Raw genomic sequence first — 5,765 nt, 5'->3', positions numbered from 1 at the left:
TGCAGCAGGGGATAAACACTCAGTGAAACAGCGACATAAATGTCTACTATTACTCATTCAGCTCTCCTAAAACTGGCCTTTAGTGTTAGAGAACTGTCACTAAACTGCTGCAGTTTGAATAAAGGGCATATCAGTAAGAATTAACATTAGCCAGAGAGGAGGAGCAGATTATGCAATCAATAAAAGCCCACAGATTACATAGTCTCAGTTATGTGTTTTGATTGCACAATTCCTTACCTTTTGGTTCTTTTAAAACCCTTATTGTGACGACTGTTCTTTCAAATTGGATTTATCTGATGCAAGTAGTCCTACAAGCCTGATACATGAATGTAAGACACACTGAAAATGATAGATTCAAACATTTAGTTTACATTTCAGTCAGATATTAATTTATTTTATGGCTGTCAAATGATTCATTTAGAAAAGTTACATTTAAAGGGATATGTCAGTATTTTTTAAGTTGGGGGGTTCTCAACCTTTTCAGCTCATGACCCCAATAATAAACGTGCCAGAGACCGGGGACCCACAGTCTACCTCAGGCCTATTCAGTTAGCGGCCCAGGGGCCACATTTGGCCCAAAACCAACCCCCATGTGGCCCAGATTGTTGTCATGCCAGAGATGCAGAGGTCAACCTGTTTTGCAAGTTTTCATAAATTCCCACAGTATTTCAGCCCGTGAATGCAGCACTCTACCTAGCAACAGTCTACCTACAGTGCACTGCGTTGTTTTAAAGCGTGGCTAGCCATGCTGACAGAAGTAGCCCCAAGATACCGAGTATAAGACATGTCCTTTTCAACTGTAGCTACAACTGCAAATTTAGTTTTTCTGTGCTTTAAGATATGCCTGGGTAAGATTTGACCAAAATATTATTTACAGAATTCAATTTTATTTTTTCATTCAATTTATTTTATTCTTCTTCAAGTGAAAAAAAAAATCATTTCTACTACCTTGGGTTATGTTCAAACTCAGCTCTGCTGTTGTGTTTTTATGCCCTTTTTCATGTGATTTTTTCATGTTGCCAAATTTTAAAGGGACAGTATGATTAAAAGGTGCATATTTTTCATCAAATTGATCTGCATTGGTTCATAGTTTTACATTAGCAGCTGCTTACTGGGCGCAGAACATGTCTGGCCCGGCTACATTTCTTGATTTCAAAATTTGGTCCAATTGAATTTGTAACTGAATAGCCCTGGTCTACTTGAAGGTGTTTGAACATAACCATGCACATTCAAGAATAGTCATGTAAAAACAAGGCTGGTTATAAGGGGGGATAAAGGGGAGAACTTTCTGGGGGCCCACAGAGTTCAGCAAAATCAGGGTCCATTATAAAGTCAAGAGGGGATTACCATGTTTTATATTCAAGCTGAATAATAACTACTTTTATGAAAGCAACACATTTCTAATGAATTTGTGCCATAGTATACAGCCTTCTTAGAAATTAAAATTAGTCTTCCTTAAATGGGTTAAAAATGGCAAAAATTGGGGAGCAGGTGGCCTAGTGGTTAAAGGCGCTCCCCATGTATGCGGCGGCACGGGTTCGAATCCAGCCTGAGGCCTCTTACCACATGTCTCTCCCCTACTCTTGACCCTCTTTCCAACTCTATCCAAAGTCCTCCTCTATCTAATAAAGGCACAAAAATGAATCTCTAAAAATGGCAAAAATTGGTAGAAAAGTTGAGAAAATTTTAAGGGTAGGGTTAAAAGTGATAAAAGGGGATAAGAAAGTGGCAGAAATGTGTGGAAAACTTGGCAAAATGAGATTTAAAAGTGGGAAAAAGTCATTTAAACTGGCAAAAATGAGTTAACTGATGCAGAAAAATAGGCAGACCGTGGCAAAAAACGGGTTAAACAGGCACAAATGTGCACAACAAATTATGAAATGTGGTTAAAATGGACAAAATGAGTGTAAAAGTGGTAAAAATGGGTTAAAAATGGCAATTAAGGGCAACAATACATGGAGAGTGGCAAGAATTGGTTTAGAAGAGGCAAAAACAGGCAAAAAAAGTGGTGAAAAGGCTTAAAAATTGGAAAAAAAAATAGTAGCAGAAATGGGTTAGAAGTGGTAAAAGGGGATTCAAAGTGGCAAAATGGGTGGAAAATCTGGTGAAATGGGATTTAAAAGTGGGAAAAAGTGATTTAAACTTTTAAACAGACTGTGGCAGAAACAGGTTAAACTGGCACAAATGGGCACAGCAGATGGTGAAATGTGGTTAAAATAGCAAATGGGTGTAAAAGTGGTCAAAAGGGGACAGAAGTCAGGGGTCAACAGAGGTAACAAGAGGCAGAATGTGGCAAGACTTGGTTCAAAAGTGGCAAAACTCAAAAAGGGGTTAAAAGAGGCAGAAAAAGGGGTGCAAGGTGTCATAATTGGGTTAAAGGTAGCAACAGGGCAAAAAGTGGCAGGAAAAGTGGAGAAAAGGGTTTAAAGAGTGGCGAAAAGGGGCAAATGGGTGAATATCATTAATAAATCATAAGTGGGAGGGCCCAGAGGCGGGGCTTTAGAGAGGTGTGGAACGGATCTGTGTGGCGTTCCCAGTATCTGAGCATGGGTACAAAATTCAGAGTCTTTCTCCTGGTATTACTATACTCTAACTTTACCTCTGTGAGGCCTGGATGCTGAATGACACCCTGAGGTGCCAGCTGGACCCCTTTGTGATGATTTCCCTTTGGTGCATCTTTGGGTATCATTGGGAAGGCTGTGAGCTTCATGCGGTCACAGCAGCTGCTCTTTAAGGGGCACCTGGAGCGCTTCCCCAGGTGTCATCCAGCTCATACTGGTCGCCCAGGACCTGGTGGGCTGGTCCAGACACTGGGGGCGACTGCATCGTGGAGGGGCCGTTACATGCACATATTTTGATGCTCTTGGAGATTTTTTGGGTCACACTTTTGTCAGTCAGCGAGGGCAGAGCCGTGTGGATACTGGCTTTGTTGAAGAGCTTACACCAGGTAAAAGAAACCATGATGCAGACTGGTCTATGTTTATCCGCTGGTGGACCTACAATCTAACTACAGACAGGGTCATGTGAGCATGATTTTTTCACACAACTCATAAGTGAATTGCATTTTACAGAAGAGGATTAGAGGTGAAGTAAAAAACTGAGGTTGTGCACTTCAGGATGAAAGTCTAAATGTCTAAATTTGAGAATAAAGTCAAAGCTGATAACAGGAACAAACAGCGGATCTTAGACAGTGTGTTTGAGCTAAAAGAGAAAGTATCTTTGTTAACAAAGCCAAACTTTCACGTTTATCCAGCAAGTCATTTTCAAGAGACTGTTTGTAATAGTTCCCACAGGATTGGTTACCTGCTGACCTCTGATAATCATGAACTTCTCCGTTACATCTGTGTTTGGCACGGTTCATTAGCCCAGGATAAAGAAAGTTCAATGTGAACAGTGATTCAACATTACACTCAGAATTTGCAGTTATACTGAGTTCTATCATACCTATAATTATGTTATTAATTAGGTCCATAGTCTCTTGTTGTTTTTGCAAAACACAGAAGGAAACATCCGATTTTATTCATCTGTCTCAACCCTGTAAGTAATAAAGTCAACACTCAGTAAATCACTCAATAAATCATTTTATTCCTTTTTATAGTGAATTTAAAAAAGCAGTAATTTAACTTTGACTGAAGTACATTTTATCACAGTAAGCTGAAGTGAAGTAAAACATTCTTTTACTCTTTCTACATCTCATGATCTCAGCGCAGCTCTGCATTTGATCTGTTTAATAAAGCAAAGCTAAACTTAGGGAAGGCTGCCATCATGTGGTCATTATGTGAAATTACACCCAGCCAGAGTCTCCAACACAGTTGTAAGCACAAGCATTCACATGTATATAAATGCCTCGTTAAATGTTCTTCAGAATATGGAACTATGGAATAAAACACCTGTACAAATAGAGATTTTTTTGTTTGTTTTTAAGGTGAGGCTCACTCTCCCTGACTTTGAGAACTACAGAATGCACGTTTCTGCCACCGTTGTTTATTTTGTTCTACAGTTTTATCTCAGGAAGCTGTGGAGGAAGAGGAAGATTAGATGTGACTTCATCATTAGATTGACTTTCATTCCCTCCAGGCTGAGTTTTGTTTTGAGTGGTCCTCGTGTAGAGCAGTGCATCAGTCGTCCACCAGAGGGAGCCAAACAGGGTGAACCCGGCTCCTCATCAGCAACATCTGCTGCACAGCTTTCCTCTTCTTTGTTGACCACATTGTTAGTTCACAAACCCTGATGTCCTTTCATTATAAGAAATGTTTAAATATCTCAAAATATTCCAAAATTTAGGGCACTATGTAAAACGTAAATAAAGACAGAATGCAATGACCTGCTGATCTCAAAGACCAATATTTTTTTCACAACAGAAGATTAGCAACATGTCAGATGTCAGCACTGAGACATTTTATCATTTCAGGAAGAACATTTGCTCGTTTTGAATTTGAGGGCAGCAAGGCATCTCAAAAATGTAGGGATGGGGCAAAAAAAGGCTGGAAAAGTAAGTGGTAGGCCTTTCACCAGTAGAAAACATTTGGAATTATAAAACTAAACATCCGGCAAAGAATGTTGAGCAGCTCAGTTTGACATTGAACAAGAATGGGACAGCACTCCTCTCCCAAAACTCAAGCAACAGGTCTCCTCACTTCCCAGACTGCTGTTAAAAGAAGAAGGGATGCTACACTATAGTAAACATGACCCTGTCCATACTTGTTCGAGATGTGTCGCTGCAAACAAATTCCAAATGAGCTAACATTTTTCATGATGTGGTAAAACGTCTCAGTTTTCAATATCTGATGTGTTGTTTTTGTTCTACTGTGAATAAAATATGAGTTCATGAGATCTGACAGTGACTGCACTCTGTTTTAATTTACATTTTAACAGTGCCCCAACTTTTTCATAACTGGAGTTGTAGTTGTGATCATGTTTTTTTTCCTGCTGTGTCAATGGTCGAAGCAGTGTTCTATATTTAATGCAGGACCTTTAAATAACATTGATACTCAGTGCTGAACTACTCCCTCAGTCTGACTCCATGAGCAGAGAAATGGATGCAGATTTACCCAAATGTAAGTTTGTTTGCCCCTCTAGTCTTTTAGGTTATGAGTCACGCAGTGGTTCATGTTTATGGTTCATATTTAGTTCATAAACGTTCTTCTCTATCAGCCTTGTTTATTAACCACTCTTGATTTCTTTGTATGGTGTCTAGTTCTGCTGTCGCTGTGTTGTACTGAGCACAGAGATACCATATCACTCTGACATCGTTCCACATGCAATTATTCAACTTTTTTAGTCAATATTATCTATTCTGAAGTACACTTTAAAGTCATTTTGCATTTCTAACATAAAATGAACTTTCTCCAAACCTCTCAGTCATCTTGTCCATGTCAGGGATTTCTTTGAATGCTGGATTTTGATGCCTACAGTCTCATGGGTGTGTTTATTGCCCTCTGTGAAGTTTCCTCACTCCTTCAGTGTGTGGTTTGTGGTAAGAAAGGCAGAGTACCACCCAAATTCTGTTGTTCAATTTAACAAAACTGTTCCTTACTATCCTCACGCCCACCCTCTGTGGAATATGGCGACATACTTAAACAGTAAGTCTTCCCAGAAAAATAAATACAGCACATCCAGAAAGTTTTCAGATCCCTTCAATGTTCAGTTTTGTTATGTTTCAGCCTGATGCTGATTCTGTCTAAAAAGTGAAAATTGCAACAGCTAAAAATTAAAAATCGATGACTTAAAAATGATAAAGCACAAATCAATGAATGGAATTGCAG

The sequence above is a fragment of the Cheilinus undulatus genome, linkage group 20 (genome assembly GCF_018320785.1).
Source record: "Cheilinus undulatus linkage group 20, ASM1832078v1, whole genome shotgun sequence".
Lineage (NCBI taxonomy): Eukaryota > Metazoa > Chordata > Actinopteri > Labriformes > Labridae > Cheilinus > Cheilinus undulatus.
This window is presented reverse-complemented; position numbering follows the sequence as displayed.